The sequence below is a fragment of the Melospiza georgiana genome, chromosome 1 (assembly GCF_028018845.1).
Source record: "Melospiza georgiana isolate bMelGeo1 chromosome 1, bMelGeo1.pri, whole genome shotgun sequence".
Taxonomy (NCBI): domain Eukaryota; kingdom Metazoa; phylum Chordata; class Aves; order Passeriformes; family Passerellidae; genus Melospiza; species Melospiza georgiana.
Window position 1 is genome coordinate 112352681 of NC_080430.1, and position 23537 is coordinate 112376217.

Consider the following 23537-nt stretch of genomic DNA (forward strand, 5'->3'; position numbering starts at 1 on the left):
ACAGAAAGAAGGTTTAGGAATGCAGGAACTATTTTGAACTTCAAACAGAACGACAGCTAGTGATACCTGAGACATTTGCCTTGTGCTGGAAGGGAGCAAGACAAACCACACAGTAGAGGTGCAAATTAGACTTCTGGTTTTTTTATGGATGAGACACCTAAAAAACTCAAGGTGAAAGATAGTGGGGCAACTAGAAAAGAACCTGTTGTTAAATTTGCCCTAGAATTACATTTTAAGTTTAAATTACTTCCAGTCATTCCCACTTTCCAACCTTGTAATTAGAAGCTTGACCTTCTGCCTGGCTGGATTGACACTCTAATTTGATTAATGTTTGTACTTGACTAGTGTTGATGACAAGCCCAGGTGAAGCTAATAAACATGAGAGTGGTTTGTGAGATAATCCAAATGCATCTATACAAAAGAGCATAAAGAAGAGTTTTCTGGAGAAATGGCTCCCCAGGGTATTTATAAAGGCTCAGTACATGGAGTGTGCTGCTTTGCAGGTACAAAATTAATGGAGGGCAGGGGGATGTAGGGTGGGGACCAGAGTTTTTAGGTGTTTGCAGAAAGCAGCCTGCTCTCGTAGACACAGGCTCTCTGCAGGGGACAGAGGGCTGAAATACATCTCACAGTTGCAGGAAGCACTCAGACTGCTCCTTAACAACCCTGCATTTCAATTTGTACCATCAGTGTGTCCATGAAACTGTCCAAAAGGCAGGATTTTCACTTTGCAGATGCTTCCCCTTTTGGTTTGGTTTTCATTTAGTTTTCATAAATTTCAAGCAAACCCAGAAACACGTTTTGCTCCTGCAAACTGGGCATTCAATTAAAGCTTCACTTAGAATATGCTGATTTACTATGTACCCTAAACAAAACAACCTTCCTGATGTAGTAGTAGCTCTGTCAGGCAGGCACACTTGTCTGTCTCAAAACTGCTAACCACACTTAGAGCATCATCAGCTCCTTAAGTCTCGCTCCTGTGGTGCTTCGACAGGAATCAAAGCATTTTCCTATGGGAATTCTGCCTTCCATGTGATGACAGTTTGCTGAAAAGCAGCTTGCTAACTGTAGTCTCAATCCCCCTTGAAAACATTTGTTCTCCTGCCATGCACAGTCCATCCCAGTCAGGTCTGTGACCCGTGGAGTGGGGAGTCCATTGCTCACTCAGCCTTGGAAGGGCATGTTCCAGAGAATGAAAGATTAAGATTTATTGTGGAGAAACTGCCTATAAGTGCAAATAATTTAGCACTATGTTAAAACAGTGATTAATTTAGCCCATAATTTCAAGAAATGAAGCAACACTCCCTGACAAAGCCTCAAAGCTGTAATTTATAATAGCTCCCCCAGTTAGCAGCCTAGAGAGCTCTCCTCAGTCCTGTTAATGTCTTCACTGGACTCCCTACTGAGCATCAAGGTCTCCTGGTATATTCTCCTGTGAGCTGTAAACAGAGATTTTAAGGACAGGTTCTCCTGTCATCTGATCTGTTTTACATGTCACTCTTCCCTTTCAGTAAGGTTACTGACACTTAAACATCCCTGCTGGAACACAAGTCTTCCCTTACCTCATCATTACAGGGACAAAATCCCTGATTGCAGGCTCATTCATTTCATCCTCTGTGGTGCTGCCCTTCCCCTGTGTTCTTCTGTTATATTGTGATAATAATAATCAGCTTCCATGACTGATACAATCTGCAGACACAAAGACTTCCCTGCTGCCTTTCCCTCACCCACCACATCTCATTCCGAGCTCCCATTCCAACCTCAGTGTCCTCCATGACCTCCTACCTTATGTCACCTGTTGTGTCACCTCTTATGCACTCCATCCCTCCCACGTTCCCAGTGTGTCTCACCAAGCCAGGGAATACCAGCAGGCCACTCTCTGTGGTACCAGCTCTGCCTGAATCACATGTCCATCCTTTTCTCACCTCTCCTTCTGTAGTAGATAGGATCAGGCGTTCGGAAAATCTCGTGATGTCACGGAAAGCAGCAGGATTCCTCTCCCCCTAACGCCTAGTGATAAGGGATCACCCAAGAATGTAGACCCCCCCTAACATTAGTAACTTTTGACTCCTTATTAACCAATTACAGTAAGGTAAGACCCCCTGACGTAAGGAAAAAACCTCCCCGATTATAAAACCCGACGAGACGGGACAATAAAGGCCCTTGAACCGTCCACCATGTTGGTGCCTGCGTGTGTTCTTGGCCCGAGCGACCCTGGAGAGTGGGTCGCCGTGCCGTTTCCTCAGAACCAGGTCACCTTGCCTTGCATCAGAAGGCAACATCCTTCCCACTGCTCCAGCAGTGTGAGGAGGCCAGTACTCAGAAAGTGCTATCAGAGTGAGAGTCCAGCATTGCCTGCGCCTTTCTCTTAAGACTTTTAAAATGAGGATTACTATGCTTAATGTTTGCATGAAGGAGGGGAGTGTAATGCCCTAGCTATCTAACCAGGCATGCTTGAGCCTCCAGTATGATCAAACCTTCCCCTTTTCATTTTCATGTTTGCTTGGGTTTTTTTTCCTAGTCAGAAATGCAGTCTCTTCATGTTGCTTTCAGATTGGACAAAGCATCATCATACAGGACTGATGTAGAAGTATCCCAAAAGCCTTCAGCCTTCCTGGCACCCTGTGATTAGCATTTAGGCCATTAAATATTATCCCAGCTCAAGATTTTAAGTATGCAGTCAAAGAGTTATACATATTGTTCTTTTTGTTAAGTGGATGGGAAAATCTGTGAAAACTGAAGATGAAAAACCCCACCCAACTTCCAAATGTTGTTGCTTTAAAGACCATGCATTGCATTTCTAATGCAGATAGTTAGTTGTGTCTTATTTAAAGGTGCTGATGGTTGAAGATGAAAGGAAACCTGAGGCTGCTACTCTGAAAGGTGCTGAATTTTCCTCTCAGGTACCTGTGTGTTAAGCCTACATGGTTAATCCCTACGGTTTATCTGACCAGTTAGGAGAAGATAAGTGGGTCACAGAAACCGAGCGCTAGAGACCATTTCTCCAGCAAACCTCCTGCGCACATTTAGAGAACCGCAGGATGAGCAGAAGCCTTTGCTGCTCGTCACTCCCCGCAGCCGGGCTCCCCGATGTGCTCGGAAGCTCCCGCACACCCACCCACACGCCAACCTCGGCTGTCAGCAGCGAGCCGCGCTGGAGCCAGCGTGTGCCACTGGCACCGGCCCCGGCAGGACACGGCGGCTCCCGGGGCAGGGCTGCACCAAGAGCTCTTCCCCCGATAGTCCGGGCCGGCCGTGCCGCTGCCCAAGTTGCGCTCCGCTCTGCGCCCTGCAGCGGGAGCGCCGGTGGGCTGGCGGGGGCAACAGGGGACGCTCGCCCGGGGCTGGGACCCACAGCGGGGACCCCCGGGACCCCTGCCCGGGGCTGGGACCCAAAACGGGGACTCCTGGCCGGGGTTGGGACCCACAATGGGGACTGCCAGGACCCCTGCCCGGGGTTGGAATCCATGCTGGGGACTCCTGGCCGGGGTTGGGACCCACAACGGGGACTCCCGGGACCCCTGCCCGGGGTTGGGACCCACAGCGGGGACTCCCGCCCGGGGCGGGGTGCCTTCCCCGGTGCCTGCCCCACGACCCGCTGCTGCGGCACGGAGCGATCGCCCCCCACCCGGCCCGGCCCGGGGCAGCGCTGGTTGGGACGCGCGGGTTCGGCGCCGTGAGGGGCCGGCACCGTGCGCATCCCCCTCCTCGCCCGCTCCTGAGGGAGCCGCGGCGTCGCGCCCACCTCCTCCCGCGGACAGGCCCCGCCCCCCCTGGAAAAGGGGATGACATCATCCCTCTGCCCCCGCTCGCCCCGCCGCTCCCCCGGCCCGCCCGCCGCTCCGACAGGGATGGGGGGGGTCCCGTCCGCACCCCCTTGGCGGAGCCGCGCTCTCGGGGGGCCCGGAGGGGGCTCCCGGCCCCGCCGCCCGGCCTCGCCCCTGCCCCACGCCCCACTACGTCATCCCTCCCACCGCCCCCTCTCCGCCGGTGCTGGCGGGGGAGCGTCTCCCGAGGGGAGCGCCGGGGCCGGGCAGCGGCTTCGCGGCGGCTTCAGGCGGCGAAGGGCGCCGGCGCACCATCGCGGCGCCGGCGCGGTGCGGCGGGCGCGGCTGCGCATCGCGGCGGGGCGGGCGCGGCGGGCGGGCGGCGGTGCAGCTCCTGCGCTGACACCTGCAGCATGTGCCAGGAGCTGCAGCGGCAGCGGCCGCCTCTGCCTCTGCGCGGCGCGGCCGCCCCGCTCCGGCGCCGTGCGCGGCGGCGGCGGAGCAGGAGCAACTCCCGCTCCTCCCGGCGCGTCCCTCCTCCTGCCTGGCACCGTGTGCCGGCGGCGGGTGCACGGTGACCTTACGGAGCGTGCATTACCTCACAGGTAAATATCAGCTGATCCGCCCCGGCGGCGGCGGCGGGAGCAGGCGGCGGCGGGAGCGCACGGAGCCTTGCCGAGGTAGCGATGCCGAGCGGGGCAGCGGGTGCGAGGTGCCGGGCGGGGGGCGCCGCCTGTTGCCGTGTGCCTGTGCGGGGCGGGGGGCGCCGGGGGTTCCCCGTCGGCACCGCGGTCAGGGGGTGCGGAGCGGCCTCCGGAGGGTGGGCCGGGCGGGGGGCAGCCCCCCTGTCCCCCACGCTCCCGGGGCCGCCCCCCGTGGGGTCGCACGGCGCTCCCGCCCGTCCCCAGGCGCCGCTGGGGCGCTCCCGGCGTGCGAGTGTGCACAGGCATGCGGCACGGCACTCGCTCCCTGTCGCCCACCCAGGCGCTCCGTGCAGCGGGTCCCGGGCTCCCCGGAGACCACCTGGGGACCCGGTGGGCTGTCCCTGCTCGCCCGCTGTCGCCTCTTGCAGCCGGCTGAGGTAAAAGTGACGAAAGGACGGCGCCCCGCAGCGCGGCAGCGACTGCCTTTACCTGTGCGTTCGCCGGCTCCTTGGCAAACTTTGGTGCTGGGCGGTGAAAACCTCAATCGTTGCAGCCAAACTGGCTTGTTCCACACTCCCATGCTAGAAACCAGCTACCACCTCAAGTGAAATACTGCTGGCGACCGCCGAATCGGGTACTCAATCACTGGATCCACTTCCCAGCATGGGTGATGTTTTAGGTAGTACTTCAGTAGTACTTTAAACATGGGTGGGAAGCAGTGTGGTCTGGTAATCTTTGGTAGTTACTGGTGACCCAGATGTTAAAAGGAGAGATTCAAGTATATAAGGAGCATCACAAATTTGGTGCTAGTAGGCTTTCAATATATTGTGTAGTGTTTGAAGTTTTGTAACTTGCTGTTCAGTTCTGAACGCTGTACCTCTGCTTCTCTCCTTGTATTTTGGATGTAGAAGTATTTTAATGATGGGGGTAAAGGCATGGATTCTGTGGTTTAACAGTGCCATTAGCTATGGAGCTGTTTCCATAACTTTTACCTGGATACCAGGTTGTGTCTCACACCTGTGACTGCCACATGACCAGACTAATAAAATTATGGCAACCAAAGAGTAGTAAGTGCTAGGTTTTTAAGTCACCCTGGTTTCTGGTTGTCAGAGAGTAAGTGAGCATGAGATAAGAGCCAATGCTATGTCTATTTTAAGTTCATGTCTTTATAGTGCTCCTCAAAAGGGAATGATCCTACTGACACATTTTTGGGTTTCACCTTCCTGTTGCAGTCAAGGTCCTGCATTTATTCAAAGTCTGTATTCATTGCAGTGGACAGTTTTGTGGGTTTTTGTGGATTTGGTTTTTTCTTTTTCATAAGACAGAGGTAAAACTCAAAGAACTGAATGCCTCAGAATAAATCTTGCCGTCCTGTACAAAAGCACACATATAATACCATCTCCTGCCTTGACCTCTCAGTGGGATGTCAGTGTAGTCAGAATGAGATGCTATCATCTTGCAGTGGTGGTAGTAAATACAGAATTACATACGTGTGCCCTCTGCCAGCACAAGCAAGTGGATGGTTTGTGCGTGTAATGCTCAGTATGTGTGGCTCCCCAGTGGTGTGTAACCATTTCCACAAGCAGTTTTCAGGGCGTTACTGGTTGTGCGCACCAGTGCCCAGCATGGCTGAACTGTGCAGGATCAACCATCATAGATTCAACTGTCTCTGCAGAGTAGCTCAGGACCCAGTCCTGGACAGAAACCTGTGGCAGTGGTCTCTGTGTTCTACAGTAACCCACTGATTCTGTGACTGAAAAACAGACAAAAAGCACAAGGTACATTATGGTAAACTGCTGGATACCAATCCCTTAACGTTTAGAGCAAGGTGAAGGATGAATTGTTTTGTTTGGCTTTTGAAGGTTTATTATACCTTTATTAATTATTTCCTTGTTTTCCACAGTTCTATGCTGTCAGACTGTAGATTGTCTCCTCTTACACATTTTGCCCAGTATAAATCCATTCAGAATTGCCTGTAAGGGTCAGCACTGATATAACATCCATTCCAGGCAAATAATCAGATATAATTGCACTGAAATCAATGAATATATACAGACATGAAGCTGTGAGAAGAAAATGGGCCTCATGGTGTTTTATATTTCTATAGTTGAAAGCAAAAAATAGCTGTCGTAAACACTGCATGTCCTTTTGGAAGAAACAGTCAATGCCTACCTTAGAGTTGTTCAAAGTTTCTTGTGTTTCAGCAGCCTTGGGTTAGAAAAGTGAAAGCAGCAGTCTTGCAATGAGAACTTTTTCAGAGAAACTTTTTGTTCCAGTAGCTAATCTCCTTCTTAATTCCATGTTGTTAATCTTAGCATGCACATGTTGACACTATTAACATTTGGAAAGGACTACTTTCTCAAACAGGGTTCCTTGAGTGTTCTTCCAGGTGTACTAGGGTTAATTCCAATTACTATATATTAAACTGCTGCTCTTTACATTAGTTATATATATTCCTATCTCTAGGCTTAACGACAAGATGCAAGTGGTATGGAATGTTACATTCCAATTAGTTTTGCAGTGCAAATGGGGATTACAGTTGATGGCTAGGTCTGACATGTACTGCATGACTTGTCATGTTTTTCCTGGAGAGAGGGGAGCCTTGGGTCTGAGTCACCATGGAAGAACATGGAGCCCCGTAGGCATAAAACTGGTGCAGTGGAGTGATGAGTCAGATCTCTTATCTTGAATTTCAATATTGTGTGCTATTCATGCCTCACATCCATTGTGCACCTAGGCAAGTAACTAACAGGCAGAAAACTCACCTAATAGGACCTCTGACTCGCCTTTTCTTTGCAAAGTTGGTCCTACTTCTATGGAAATAAAAGGCTGCTGGTTAGGATCATGTAGGAAATCATGGTGTATTAACCTTTGGAGCAAATCAGCTCTGCCAGGCTATACCCAGTCATTTCTTACATTGTTTCAAGTCCATGTAATACAACCTAATACTTAAATTTTCACTTTTTGGGCTTTAGAGTTCAACCAGCTTTTTCAGACTTCTGGAACTGGATGAAGAATAGCAGAGTAAGAGCAGTGTTGCATCTTCATAGACCCCAGCATTTGTTAAGCTAAATGACTTTTCATGACCATTGCTGTGGAATGTCAGTATTGTTTCTTTTTCCACAGGAAACTGATATAGCTGCTAAGCTAACAAAAATAATTGATAATTCTTAGAAGTGGTAGCCTCAGAAATATGTTAAACAGCAAGAGTGAAGATTTGCCCACGCAGCTGTTTTTGGAAACAAAACAAAGCCCTACATCAGAGGTGTCTTCACTTAGACACTTACTGTGAACTTCCTTGAATAGCAGTCATTAATAACGCTATCTTCTCAAGCTAATGGAGCATGAAGGTTCCTTGATTTATAATCATTTGGGAGCAGATGCTTGAAATTCTGTCCACTTACACAAACAGCACAAGAATGACACTTTTGCTGAAAATTGGGGGGAGGCGGGGGGAAATTATGTGTGGGACTATCAGAATGGCTTGAAGAGTGTAATGCAATGTCTCCCTCTCCAATGTCATTACAAAAGCTACTAGAGGGACTGTGTTTGGAAAAAATTACATGAAGTTTCTGTTTGAAAATCGTAGCAGAACATTATTGATCTGTATATTTTTAATCTCCTGTGTGTAGCCAGTTACCATATTGTGATTGCTGCAGATGTTAGTGCTGGTTTTGGGGTAGGGTGTGTGTGTGTGTGTGTGTTCACGGTCTTGCAAAAAAGAGCTTCTGTCTTCTCACATTGCCTTAAATTGGGAAACTGTTACAATGAAGACATATGGAAAACCATATAGGAAAGATGTGCAAATTTAGATCTAAATTGTACACATTCCAATTAAAGCGTAAATGCTTCATCTGTTTTTAAGTTAGATGCATCTATTGTATTCTTTAGCTGTGCAGATATCTAGTGTCACTTGTGGAGAAATCAGTGCAGGCAAGGTTTAGTGGTCTCAGCTACTGAGATAAAATGCCAAGCCACTTGTAAGAACTTGGAACTTTCAGTGGTCTTTGTGTGCCGATGTGGAGATGACCAAATCTGAGACTAATTGCCCTGATGCTGTTCACTTCAGTAGAGCCAGGTTTTTCACCTGCTGCTTAAGACAAACAATGTCTGGGGACATGTGTTTTGTATGGGGCAGAATCCTTCCCTCAATTACGATGACATAAATCCAGTCTTTGTGTATTTTCTCCATCCCACTGAAGAGAGAAGGAGATCACAACTGTTTGGTTTACCTATGGCATATCCACAGCTGCTGCTGGGGACTACAGTTGTTTCATGCAGAGCCTGTACTATAAAATGTGTGACGTCACCTCCTCTTGGAAGCTCTGTATTTGTACTGATTATGTGAGAAGCATCACTGACAGTTCACATGCCTGTGCATATGCCACAAGGACCCAGAGGGAAATCCTGAGCCGTACCTTTTATTGTACAGAGGCTGCTGCATTTTTATAGGTGTGCTCTCTCTGTATAGGCAGAACAGCCTGCAAAGGGAAATGCAGCGATTTCTATAATTGTTCAAAAGAGATTACAACTTGACAGAATTCCATCCTATAACATACAAAGTACAAAAATAAAGGCTCTTTTCAGTTAAATCTTTCACCAGATTGATGTCAAGAAGCAATGCAGTATCTCAAATGATTTGGTCTTTTTTAATCTTCTTAGCTGGAAGAGATGTCAGAAGAGCCATTCAAAATTGAAGTAGAAGATACATGCGGAATTTCCTCATGTAGTGGTCTGGATGTCTGCTTATTTTGCCTAAGAAGAAATTCAGACTTCAGAGGCACACTTGATTTTCTTTTCTCTTGGTGCTGACAAGCTCTGCCTTGGCTTAGTTGTTTAAAGAGGTAACAGCAATTAAAATGTCATGTGACGGAAATGTCTATAAACTGTTTTGTGATGTAATTATCATAATGTAAGATTTTTCTGACGTGATTAAAATCAACAGGGGAAGGAAACTTGCAGCATTGTCTCTAGCTTTTCAAAAGTTCAGCTGGGACTTCTTCCTGACCACTGAATCCTCACGCAGTGGGTGTGAGTGGAGGCTCATTTAACTGGTAAAACTCCTCCATAGCAGAGTTCGACGATGTTGATTTAAATAAAAGCATGATATAATTTTGCCCTTGGGCATTCCTGGGGAGCAGAGGAGCTGCTGGTTTAGTGCCAGAATTTGCTTGTCATGCTTACGGGTGAATAGACCCATTGAATAGTGAGACCACATTGAACTGTTCATCTTGGCTCATGCAGGAAGGCGGAGCTGTGTTTGCATCCCACTTAACACCAGTGAGGGTGGGATAAGCTGATTCCAGCCATGAGGAATAGCCACATTGAGAGGTTCTAAAGCAGGGTTCTAGTGGCCAAGTTCACAGGTGACTGGAGGAAAAGAAAAGCAGAAGATAACATGCCAGGAAATGTTGCATTATTATTGTCATTGAGAGATTAAAACCCCAATGCAAAGCATGACCCACCTCTCTTCACGCAGTGCAAGTGTAAAAGTGAAGGTCAGCTTTAAACAGAAATGTGAACAGGAGCAGCATGTGCAAGATGATCCTCCTGGAAAGATCTGGGCTGAATTGAAATCTGATGCATGTAGGTCTGATCTTGACTACTGGTTCCTGGGCAGCTGGAGTTACTCACCTTGTCTGCACGCGTGTGGAAGGAGCTGCCTTTTGTAGGCCATTTGTCTGTGCCCTTACGCCACACAGAATTGCTCTGTATAGTGGCTATTTACATCTATTGAGTTGTCTCACAATTACCCTGTTGTACTTGATTGGTGCCAAAGTCAAAGTTAAGTGATGGCTGGTCTGTGCTCAGCCACAGCAGCATTGTCCACCATAATCACCTCCACAAAGTAGGATCACAGTCTGAAGTACCAGTCAGCTCTCCTCTTTTCTTTCCCCTTTGAAATCTTCTTTGCTTTGGCATGTGTGCCAATGGTCGTGCTCCCGTGGTGTGCCACAGAAATCTGAGTGGCACTGGGAGGCTTTGGTCCCTGCAGAAAGGAGGGCTCCTGGCTGCCCACCAAAGTCCGTCACCGCCTGACAGCTCTGCTTCAGCAAAAGGGACCGACCAACGTCCCGGTGGGCACGGTGCCAGCCTGGCAGATGGGCTCCGTGTGGGCAGCCAGCAGAGCACATACATGTGTGTAGATGTAGATAATTGTATGGATGGGCATAATAAACAGGCATCTCTGCAGTTTGGAAAAAGCTGCCCAAGTGAACGGCTGCGTAGCAAAGCAACGAGCCCAAAGAGAGACTTCTTTTGGACAGGGGGCACGCCAGAGTGCTCAGAGGAAGGATCTGTGCTTTCCTTGTCGCTCTCTGCCTGCAGTTCTGCAGATTATGTAATAAACAAAGGAGGCTATTTAGTCTTTTGAATCTAGGCACTCTTGTAACAACCGGGAATGTGGAAAATGACACTTCACTGAAGTGAATTTCCTTACAAACCACTTGGAGCTTGCTACCAGCTCTGATTCTACCAGCACAGTTACTGGTACAGCGTGAGATCAGTGAGAATTTGTGCACGCCATACTTTTTGTTTTGAATTGTGTTCTAAAGCGTGAAATACTAGAGTCAACAAGAGTTGTGTGGAAATCAGTTGTCAGTACAAAATGTACCAAACTTTCTTCGTAGGTGATAGCTTCCAAAATCTTTGCGTAGTTAGCTAGACTCCTTAGCTAAGCCCCTTCCATGGAAGGCAGTCGGCTAACACATGCTGGCCATATATTATTTGATAGTTAAATATGTAGAATTCTTTCAAAGACATTAACATTAGCTGCATCTCTGCAGAAAGGACATAGGAAAGCTAGGTGACTTGAACTTGTCTGCACATGGATTTGATTGCAGATGCCCATCTCCCTAATTTTATAGATGTGATGCTGGAGAATCACCTGGCCTTGCTGTCTTAGGGCACCCAGGTTTCTTGCTTGAAGGTCCAGCTCTCACTAGGAGAGAGCACTTGTGGATTTCAGGATGAATAGCATCACATACCCAGCTGGAAGTTGCCATGGTCTTCTCTTAAAACTCTGGAAGGTCTGTGGATGCAGCTTTTTTGAGCTGGTAAGGCAAACCACGGATCTGTGATTTCTGGCAAAATCCGTAATGAGCTCCAGATACTCTCAGTGTAAAAGTAGAGATTCAGCTTTATCTTTCTAGGATCCTTAAGTTAGATTATCTGGAATTACTGGGATAAGAAAAATCTTTTCTCAAATCCTGGAAATAAATGACATTTGCCAGATCTAATACAATCCCTTTATGCTTAACCCAAAGACATGGCAACTGCCTGTGTGACTCCCAAATCAGGTACTGCTGATTTCTAAGTGCACACAGTTCACAGAGAAATTTTGCAAGCCAGCACATTAAATGCACTGGGGCAGACCTGGGGAGTGTGTTTTGGCTTAAAGAGCGGGACCAGGCTTTTGTTGGGGACTGACCTACCTGGCAAGGTGTCCAAAATGAGTGTGAGGAAAGCACTGTTCTGAAGTGGGGAAATAATGAGGTAATTTCTTAGGGCATGGATTTTAAAAAAATGATTAAAACTTCTGCAGGTTTCAGAGGCAGGCATTTGCTCCTGTAATGGAAATGATAACACCATTCCAGGTCTGGGTATGATGTCTGACGTGTAAACACACTTTTATTAACTTCTTATTCTTTTTTTTAGGCTTCCAGACATGTTTATCATGTGACTCTGCTCATTTTTTCCCTTCTTAAATATTAACCAGAACAAGCAGTTTGATGGTGGTGTGCACTAGTTAACGGGAACTACAGAAATTTAAATCCCCCGTGTTGGAATTCTGCAAGTTTTGACTCATTTAATCCCTCTCTCCTTAGCCCACATCGGCCATTTCCCTTTGTGCAGGCTAGTAGAAATACAGCCTTTAAGTCTCAAGAGGTTTTTATCAGTGTCTTATCACTTGCCTTCAGCTGCTTCTGGTGGGACTGTTAGAAAAACACAGGTGTAGTCCTTCAAAGGACTGGGAGAGGACAAAGGGATAGGAAAACAGGATGCAGGAGGAGGAGGTGGGTTGTTAAAAGGGGAAAGTAGGATGGAGAAGAATAGTGCGTGAAAGGAGAAAAAAAATGCAAAAGGGAAGGGTAGAAGAAAAAAAGCCTGAAAACAGCAAAAAGAAAAGAAGGAAGGAGAGGAAACGAGAAAAACCCCCAACCACATCATCTGGTAAGAAGGATGTACTGTGTTAATTTAAATTAGTACATGCTCCAGCTAGGTTCCTTTTCTCTTAACATGACAGAGCAGAACTGATTTTTGCAAAGGCTTGTTTGGCAAAGAGTCTCATTTGACCTTACAGGACTACTTGCAGGAGGAATTCTCTTGAGAGGAGCAGTGTGAGCAGTAGCAGGGTCAGTTTGCTGGGTTTTTCAAACCCACAGCCAGGACATTGGAAGCTGAACTGCATCAGGCCGTGCTCTGTATAACCTTCTGCAGAGAAAGGTGATACACGCTGTAAATACTGCAATATTAGAGTGACTCAGAAAGTAGTCCCTGTTTCTCTAGACAGAAGATTTTAAAGCAGTTTTTGTGAACACTATGTTTCTTAAAAGGCACTTTGCTAATTTTTCCTTCCTGACTGCTGTTTATCTAGTCGTATCAAGACTCAAATGATTATGGACAACTGCATGTAACTTTTTTTTGCACAGAAAAGGTACACAATATCTGTTGTACACGGTAGTAACATAAAATGCAGCTACTTTGTACATTTCTCTGCATTAAGCATTAGCCAGTCATCCTTAAGCAGAAGGAGAGGTTTCACCTTCATGTTTTGGTGAGAGGTATGTTTCATTTGTCCCATTGTGGTGGTGCTTCTGTATTTCCACAAGGAAAGCTAACTTTCTGATACCTTGGGAGCCCCATATTATCCCTATTTGCATTTACACATAATTGTTACCTATCTTCATTGTGAAGATAAACTGGCAGAAAGATAATTATTCTTGCACAGTTTGTGGGTTTTTTTTTTCTTTCAGCATATGAAAGCACATAGCAGGGCTTACAAAACTCTCTTGATTTGTTGTAGGCAATCAGACTTTTGATTGTGCACTTGACTATCAGAACAAATTACTTCTTTACCATAAGCTCTGTGCCAAATAATGAATGTAATGTTAGTGGGCTTAGTGAAGCAGTGGGTTATATTGCAGTGACTGCAAAGCATGAAAACCTACTGTGTCTTTCTGTCATAAAAAGGCCCTGCCTGTGCTGTAGATCCTGTGAAGAATTTGTAGAGATACTTGAAAGGATAAAACACTGTATAAATTCCTAAAGTTCAAAGAGAAAATACCACTCAGGATAAAAAAAGGGAGCTTAGCCCAGCAGCAGCTTAACCATATACAACAGATCTAGTGCTAAGTCCTGCGCCATCAATGCAAATGCTTCTGGAGTTCACCAAGTAGCCACATGGAAAGACTAGAAGAAAGGCTTTGAGGATACTGACCTGGGGAGAGGGGCAGAAATAAAAGGCACATGCTTCCCAATAAATGACTCTTATTCTCTGGGCAGGGTGCAAACAGGGAGGGTTTAAGAGATGTGCACAGCTAGATTTGTATTGCATTTCCTGTGAAAATTGCTTTTGAAGGCTTTAATGTGTTTGTCTGTATTTCTGTGCAAGTATTATGCTATAAATAAAATTGGGAGCCAAGAAAGTTGGGCATCTTGCTAGAATAAAATAGGGAAAGGTCACACCAGGCCTAAACAATGTTTTTGAGTATTGAGAGTTAAAAAAAAATCATTAGCTATGCCCTCCTTTGGTTGCCATATAATGACATGAATACTTGATCAAACCAGATCACACTTAGGCCATGAGGGTAATCAAAAATGCAGTGAGAAGGCTGGTTTAGAGGTCACACTACTTCTGGATACTTCCCTTTGACCTTCAATTGCCTCTATACATGTCCTGGACCCAGCTGTTTCCCTTTCTTGCCAGCTGCACACAGAAACATCCCATGTTACAGTCATGCCTCAGGCTGGCCTCCCTCCTTCCCCTGCAGCTGCTTTGGTGTCCTCTTGTCCTTTGCAAGCCCAAGGATCCTCTCCTGTCCTGCCTGTGGCACCTGGATTTAAGCTGCTCTGTCTTAACCACTGCTGCACATTGAGCGAGGATGGCCTGTGAATATGCAAACCATCTCAGTAATTATTTGCACTGCTTGTCTCACAGAGTGACACAAACCCTGGTGGCTTTGGCAGGTTGCTGTCACCGTAGATGTGCAGGGACAGCTTGTACAAGTGTCCAAGGAGAAGGATGACACAACAGTGTTTTAGCAGCTCTGCTGGTACCAGGTTTCAGACTTTGTACCCAGCGCTCAGTCTTGTTTCAAATAGCAAAGGTAAGAAGCGATGTTCTACCTGGAACACCTTAATGTTAAATAAAACAAAACAGACACATTTTGTTGTCATCTTATTACAAAAGTTCCCATACCTTCTTGGTGGTTTCTCATGATCAGCTCCTCACAGCACAGCCAACAAAACCCCATCTATCTCCTCACCCAGCTAACCCACTCTTTTGTAGCACTCATCATTATTGGGCACAGCTGTGGCCTGTTAAAAGCAGGCCTGTTCCTAATCTTTGGTGATTAGTACAGCTGCAACTCCTCAGGTGTGAGACTACCTTCTGCACTATCTTTATTTTCTTAGATTCTATCTCTCCACAACATGTCATGCTAAGTGCAGTCCTAGGAAAGTAGGTGTGAGGTTGTAGTCCCTGCTGTGAGATGAGCATGTTTGTTACAGGCCATATTGTGGCTTTCTGGCCCTTCCTGGTGACCACAGGGGTAGAAATGGTTCATACTGCTTTTGTTTGTCCATAGGAAAAGGAAGAAAGATGGAGCTGCATCTCTGTTCTGAAGCTAAAGTACAGGCTAAAGGTATTCTTTTTTTCCCATGGATTTAGGGTTTTTTTAGGAGACTGCAGCAGTGTATTCTAAGCAGTCATGGGAGCTTTAATGACAGCTGTTTTGCTTGAAAACCTGTATCTGTCAGTGTCAGTAACATGGTTTGATGTAATCCTTCGGATTTCCTCATGTTTAAAAAAGCTGCAGTCTTCTTTGCCTACCAAACCACATTTAACAGTTGAAATTTTAGCAGTGAATATTTCTAAAACCTGCCATTTTGTATATACTGTGTTTGATGATCCTACTGTTTATGTATTTTTAATACATCTCTTACCTTAATCTGAACATCCAGTTAAGAACATGAATGAAGAAAATAGGGTAGTTTGGAAGAAAAAGAAACAGAAATAAAGTAACACTAACAGAAACCTCAGTAGTCCCATATGTCTATGCCATTTGCTGCTCAAAACCAAGGAAAAAGATTTAAAAACAAAGTTGTCTTTCAGAGCAGACCTTCTGCCAATGAGTCAATGTCATCTCACTACTCAGGTGTCAAGAAGATCTGTCCTTGAAACCCAGATTTCCCTTACATACACTGACATGTGTTTTGCAAGACCTTGAAGTTACACAAGGGAAGGAGAGCTGGAAGCTGCTGCCCTAGCTACAAATGGTCACAGTTATCCCATGAACCTTCAATTCCCTGAGCTCTGGGGCTGCAGATGGGAACCCTGGGGCTGCAGGCAGGACTGGAGGGGCTGCCCCTTTGGCTGGGTGGGGAAGTGCAGGTGTACCACTGAGGGCAGGACGCAGATGTTATCCTCCTTTTGACATCGCCAGCTGGGCTGTTGCTCACCTCCTCTTTTTCTTTTTCTTTTTCTTTTTCTTTTTCTTTTTCTTTTTCTTTTTCTTTTTCTTTTTCTTTTTCTTTTTCTTTTTCTTTTTCTTTCTGGGGATATAGGACCTGACCTTAGCACTCCTGAGTTGGCTATTAGGAAATCAACCAGGGCACTTGAATTAACTGCTGTTTTTTTTCCAGGGGATTCTCTGTGGCCTCTGCTTAACAGAGAGAAAAAGTGATGTTGTCCCATTACATCCTAATTTGTTGAAACCAACATGCCGAGCTACAAAGAAACTTGTTACCCAGTATTATCAGAATCTAGCTGGATGATTCTCAGGAAGCTTTGGGAGGGGGGAAAAGGTGTTTGGTTTTTCATGGTGGTATTCTTCCTTTCCTCGCTTTTCTTTGTTTTAACTTCTTTCTGCTGAGATGACAGTAGAGCTTGCATGTTGCTGTAGTTAGCTCTTCACACATCCATTTCCGTTTAAGCAAGATACTGGACCAATCTACATTTTTCATGTGGTCTTCAAACACAGTGATCAAGAACAATGTGTTGCTTTGTTTGCAAAACCCCAAACCAAAAGTTTATCACTTCCTTGTCTCTGACAGCCTCACAGCAGTGGAACTTCCTGAACCTCTTGCTCTCTGCTTGGCTAAGTCCAAACAAATCCCTTGTTAACGTGGGGTTAAAAATTCATTAAGAATATATTTGCTCTTTATGCTTTACCTTAAATTGTATTATACTTTTATTTGGAAAGAGCACATCAGTGATTGGAACATAATTTAGGAAGAGTTTTAAATGGTGTTAGAGTGTTTGAATTGAAGCTCCTGCATACACTCATACACAGTCCTTGAATTATGAAAACATTTGTTAGTGCTTGTTGTGTGAGCAGTGTGGCTGGAAGCTCAGACCTTGAAAAGGCCTTTACTATTTTTTTCACAGCTTATTTTTCAGAGTTTATTCCTTTTGTTTCTTTTTATTTTTGTTTTTAAAGAAGATGATCCTCCCCTACCCTCCTAGAGCTGAGTGTTTGATGTGACTTTGTTTTGGAAAGTGGTAACACCCACTTGCATACTATTTGTGAATTGTCAATGTCATTAGATATTAAGGTGTTTAGCTTGATTTGGAAATACAAGGTTCTGCTCTGTGTTGTCTGTGCATCTGCATTAACAGTCTCCTAGCTGTTGTGTTTTTCTCCTTGGTAAGTATTCCTAGCAGCAACTCCCACAGCAGTTCCTTCTGGAACTTCAGCATTTGTAACTGTACTGTTACCACTGGCTTTTTTAGTATTCTATTTTTAAATCTCCCTTTTAAAAACAAAATACATGGAATAGTTATCAAGAAATGTAGCAAAAATCCTACCCTAGCTTCTAAGCCTTTAAAGCAAAATACAAAGCAGTACAGCCAATCTGTGCCTTCTCATACAAAAGGAGAATGTAACACACAATCTAGGCAGTAGATCCTGAGCTCCAGAAATTCATACAGCTCCAGTAAAGTCACTCTTAAGGGAATCTCCTATGACTGTTCCCTGTGTGTTTCCTGTGAAATGTCCAGTGCATACACTGGGGTAGGATCAAACCACAGCTACACCAGAGAAGAGAAATAGGTGCCTGAAGATGTACAAACATGCATGTCTACAAAGGTGAGGTGACAGGATTTCTTAGCATACTGGGGAGAGTTGGTGAGGAAGGAGCCAGTGGTCATAGAAAAAAATAAGACAAAAAAAGTAAGGAATGAGCAACAGGCTTTCTGTAATTACTTGTAGAGTGTATCGCAAAAGCACAACTACAAAGAGTAAGTCAGTGTCCTAAGAACAAGAACTGCAATGGTCAGTCCCTTTCAAATGGTGTGGAGTCCATGCCTGCCTTAATCCCAGAGACTCGTTGCAGTAGGGGGGGAGCTTTTGAAATCCATGAATTGTTCTGTTCTTTTGTAACTGGAGTATACTAAGTCAGCTCATAAGTCAACCAGTGTCTCACAGTGGGGCTTTTAAGGTGGGAGTTCATCCACTGTTTTATTTACCAGCCATATTTATTTGGCTTTAGTATTTAACTATTGCATTCCTGGATAACAGTGGTCACTGCTAAAAGTAATGACTTGGTTTTTTCAGATTTAAGTGTATTTAATAACACTGTCAAATAGCAAATGTTTCTGTCAGTACACCTCTTTTTTAGCTCTTGCAGCACAAGTAGGAAAAAATGCTATAACGAAAACTTTGGGAGCTGATATTAGAGCTGACTTTCTGTGGGAAATTTTGTGTGCAATCCCAGGTGGTTCAGCATGACGGAGATGCCAAGTTAGCCCCTGGGTGCAGAGGGAAGGCTTCAAGGCTGAATGATAACAAGTTACGTCCTTCCATGTTTTGTACACTTACATCCTCCTTTTTTCCTATCTGAGTACTTCAGATGATGAAAATAACTGGCAAACATTTTTTCTTGTTTGTTTTGTAAGTGGTCTTGAACTGACAAGACAAGAAATCCTTAGACCAAAGGACAGTATTTTTGTGAAGGCTGCAAATGTCTGAAAGTAGAGAGGCAGAATATATTTACCTCTGCTGTGATTTACTGCTATAATAAGATTTTTTTTTTGCTTTGCTGCATACACCAGGACTTTAAGATTATGCTAGCTTATACTGAGCTAAATCCAGATATGGGATTTGGTTGTAAAATGTACAAGGAGAGGTTTGTGTCTGCAAAAAGTCCCTACAATCCCCTTTCCATGAGGGGATATTAGCAGGTTGAAAGGAATCCATTGCACAGTGCTGCCATGCAATCCCGGCTGAATTAATTGTGACCTTGCTTTTCACACCCCCGCAAGGGGTAAGTTCACTGGGCTCCTTCCAGATGGCAGTGTTCCTTCCCTGCAGGTATTTGGTGTTGCTGAAGCTCATGTTGAGCAGAAGTATGTGAACGTGTCGGTGAGCGATGCTCTCCTCCGCTTTGTGCTGCTGTGCCGTGCAGTCCACGGCAGGGGCTGCAGGACCGGCGCCTCCTGAGCCTGCACAGCCCACTCCAAAGGTCACCCACCCACCCACACCCTGCGTGCTCCTGAGCCAGCCCTCGTGCTCCCCCTCAGCAGGAGCATCCACAACGGCTGGAGCATAGCTACTATCATTTGGTGATTCATTTGCAGTGCGTATTTTCTAAAAATTGCATAGCCCGTTCTCAAAAGCAAGGCAAAGAAAAAAGCAGCTGTGATGAAAGGAGAGGAAGAAAATCTCACACATACAAAACACAGAGCTTTAAAGAACCAAACCCACATTGTTAGGGGAGGGGAAAAGACCCGAAATTTGCCATGCCATATCTTTGAAAAAGATCAGAAAGATTTTTGAGGTGCTATTCATATTTTAGACAATTAACAGCTATACCAGTGAGTTTAATAACATACAGATTTAAACTCAGTTCTGACTTGCATTTCTTATTTTGTGGGTTTTCACAGAGAATTAACCAGGAAGTTTTCCCTCTTGTAAAAAGATATGATTTAATATTCAGTACTAGTGAATTTTAGACATGTGATACTGATAGTGAAATAAACACTGCTTTGTAAGTGGTCTAAGAAGCATCAGAACAGACCAGTCCAACTTCTATTCTATCAGTGAATACAAAGAGCAATTTCATTGTGCCTCTCTTTATTCTAGCACAGCTTACATAGAATTTGATTAAAAAAGCAGAAAATTGACATGACTGAAAAAAAGAAAGAAAAAGCTAATCTTCAGTGCTATGGAATGTTTTGCTAAAAGCTTTTGCTTTCTGCGTAAATTGATCAACAAAAAACTGTAGCCAAACTCAAAACTTCCCATTCAAATATTTAAAATGTTTCATTTAAAAATTCTTGATGGAAAGATTTTAATGTTGCCAAATTCATTGTTTTCTTTACCTCAGTCTGAACTTTTTTTTTCCTTCCTGAGTCACTGCAGCACTTCATCCTTTCTGTCTCCTACTGTGTCAGGTTTCCCAGCCTGAAGATACATTTTTTCTTGGCATGTCATCAGTATGCAGCTTCTGTGCCCAGTGGGGAGGTTGTATTTTGCTGTCCAAAAGCAGCTCCATAGTCCAGTCTACAAGACACCAAAATTAGAAATCCGCTGAGATCCTCCAGCAGCCCAGAGAGACACAGCTTATCCCAAAACAAAAACACTCAGTCTGTTTTGAAAGTGATGCATTTTCTCTGCATGAATTAAACTTGGCTTTTAATGAAGCACTTCATTTGATTTTGCTGATGGAAGATTTCAGTTTTCAGCTCAAGTTAAAGCACTTCCGTACTAAAATTTCTGCTGTTTGATTTTGTTCTCCTGACCAAGTCTCTTCCAAGACTCTCTTAGTCTTTGTTTGCATGGTTTGTAACTGGGAAATATCCTTGTTGTAAAGGTTTCTTTTCTTCTGGGATGCATTCCCTGTTCTTACAAGCAGGGAACTATGGAACCAGTACTCTTTCTCAAAGTGGAAGAAACATGTCAAGGTCAGATAAATTTCCTTGCAGACTAATACACGGATTTATGTTGAAGGTCCTGACCAGCTTGAAGCCCAATGAAACAAAAATTCCTGCCTGTGTGTGTATTTAAGGAATAAGCCACAGATGAGTCATGAATGCAGCATTACTAATGACCCTACCCACACCACAGCTGCTGAACCTTTCTGCAAGGCAGACCTCCCCCAGATGCCAGGAACACCTCATCAGTACTCTCTGTGTCTGATGGGCTCTGACAGGCTTTCAAAGGTGGCCCCCAGCTTCTAGCTGAAGAGACTGTGTAGAATCCCAGAAAAAAAAAAAAAAAAATCTGTTCCCTGCCCCATGCGTGATGTGACCCACCCACATCCTTCCCCTGGCCTCACCTCCTGGGTGATGAAATCTCTCAGCCCTCCAGTAATCCTTGTAGCTCTGAATTTACCTCAAAGTCAGGAAGCTGCAGCAGAGAATCGCTGAATGAGTGAGTGGATGCATGCAAATACATGCAAACAGAAATACATGCAATTACATGTGGTAATTTGTGCAATCTTAATAGTCTGCCTATATGTCTATTAGCATTTTCTTTGATGGACTAGCTTTCCTTTGACATACTTTTTTGAATGACCTCTGTAAAGGCATTTTATGAAAGTAAGGTAGGAATAGTTCAATGTTGTTTTAGAATAGGCTACAGTCCTTTTGTGGCTCTTCTCGTTAAACAAGCAGTTTTTCTCCCAGGGCAACAAAATGTGAGTTGAAAGTAGGATGAGAGCAATTAAGATCCAAGAAGGGGTGTGTATAAAGATAGGATTAAAGAAAGCTGAAAAGCAAAATTTCAGCTGAAAAAGAAAAGACTGATACATATATTGAAAGCTTTTGATGGCAGCAAAGTATGTGGAAGGGCAGTTCATTTAATTTCAGCTTTTGTTTTAACTGCCAGTTTACTGCAAATGAAGATTTTGATTTAATTCTAAAGAACATTTTGGGGAATGGTATTTCTTCTGCCCCTGAATGCGATTGGCAAAACAAATTTGAAAGATTTGCCACATGAACGTGATTTCTCTCTTTTTTCATGAAATCTAGATTTAATAGATCTTTCTTTTTTTAATGAGAGCTGTCATTCTTTTTTCTCCTTTCTATTTTGCTCTTCTGGCTGGCTACTGTTGTGTGGTCTTTTGGGCCACTGTAAGCCCTTTTATTAAAAACAAGCCATTGTCATAAGAATCTTGCTGCTTCCCAGTTTGGAAACCTGTACATGAGAGCTGCTGCCTTTTTAAGCCCTGTGCTGTCTCACAGTGGTGCCAGGAGGAGAGCTTGCTGTTGGATTGCTCCCACTCTCCCACTGCTGGAAGCTGCTCCTCTCTCTGAATGGGAGGCACCTGAGGCTTTCACAGTTCCTTCTCAATGGTTCTTTAGAATGCTTGACCTGATAGATGCTTCTTAGACCTGAGAGCTGCTCAGTCTGCTGCTGCATACTTGGAAAAGTGAGGTGGTTTTTTTATGAAACTCAAGTGTTTGGATAAAATGGTGCTTTGTGTTGCCTTGCTGCCATGTAAACAGTTTCTGGGACAGTTTTAGTGGTGAACTGGAAGTATGAACTCAGAAACTTTGGGCTTTAGGCTCATGCTGGCTTCTCCACAAGGGAGATGGAGTTCTGAAGCTCTGTTTCAACACTACCAACCCTCAGAATGCTGGTGCTTTTTTGAGCCAGTACTATGATTTCAGGGTGATTTGTGTTGATATTCTTTATTTTCATTTGAAAACAAAGTTAGTATTAAAACATTTATTTTTTTAATTTGGAATTAGATCAAGCACCAAACAAGCTCATCTGAAACAGTTCAGTAGTGCTATACCATAGACCTGTTTGATGTCTAGGGCTTAATAAAGTAATTTTTACGAGGTAGGAGTAGGATTTTAGATTAGAGTTGCCTATGCAGTAGTATCCCTTAGTCTGAATTAATTGATTCTAAAAAGTGCAGGTCAAGTGCACAAATCTACTTTATGAGCAAAGATAATGGATTTTCAGTTGAGGTGCTGGATATACAAACCAATTTACATCAGCATATGTTTATTAGTGGTTTTTATACTTCTGTTGAAAATTATTGTGTGATTTTATTCCTTTCTCTTCTAGTTTGTGTATCTGAAAATGGGAATCATGTTGGTTTTCAAGCAGCGTTGGCTGTTCACTGAGCGCCCAAAATCAAAAAGTAATAATTGTATTTTAGAAAAGAAGGGAAAAATCACTGCCAGCTCCTCCTTGTGAGTTAAGTTGAGAATGGGGTGGTTTGCATTGCAGAAAGTTATGATGTGTATTTGAAAATTTTATTCAAGACAGAAAAGCTGAAAACAGATTCAGCCAGTTGATGTGCTGGGTTTCATTCTGCCTTTATCTTTTGCTCCCACAACAGGAGGAAGTATTTGTAGTTAATCATGTCCTTCAATATATTTGACAAAACATAAATCTGCTGTGACTTCCAGACTTAGCTGAGGGTGGATTAGGAGTCAAAGAACAAGAAGAGCTGCCACGCATGGTGGGAGTAGTGTGGAGAAGTTTAGTGTAAACTTGACCCATAGCATTACCAGTCTGTCAGTACACCCAAACATGAATTAAAAATATAACAGATACATTGACAGGTATCCTAGTAGAGGCTTTCAATTTTCAAAAAAGTTTTTTAAATTCCTTTTGGAAATACTTTAAAAAATTTATAGTTCTCATTGTCCTTTCAGCTATAATTAATTATAATAATTATAGCTGTGGACACAGATATTCAAGAACAGATGTGAGTAGACAAGCAATCTGTGGCATCAAAAACTTTATGCAAAGAGCTGTGCTATCCTGCATAGTGGAGTTTCTTGCTCTAGGCATTTCAGTGCATGTGCCTATCCTCACTGGCTCAAATCCTGGAATAAAGACCTTGATCTTCTTTTTGGACGGATAAAGTGAAGCTTAAAAATGTTTTCTGAGACCTTTCAGGTGGAAATCTAATACTAAATTGTTTCTGCTGCGCTTCATTA

General features: G+C 44.4%; 1 protein-coding gene across 3 annotated transcripts in view; it reads left to right on the forward strand.

Moving 5' to 3' along the window:
* Window positions 1–4236: 4236 nt before the first annotated feature.
* The window catches only part of DTNA (dystrobrevin alpha), a 223337-nt gene continuing 204036 nt past the window's right edge, over window positions 4237–23537 (forward strand). For 2 of the 3 annotated variants that reach the window (XM_058041024.1, XM_058041015.1), the window contains exon 1: window positions 4237–4372. The gene's annotated coding sequence lies outside the window, so the exon portion shown is untranslated. Of the gene's footprint in view, window positions 4373–4423; window positions 4448–23537 lie in introns of those variants that run through there. The other variant, XM_058041043.1, reaches the window with a different exon arrangement.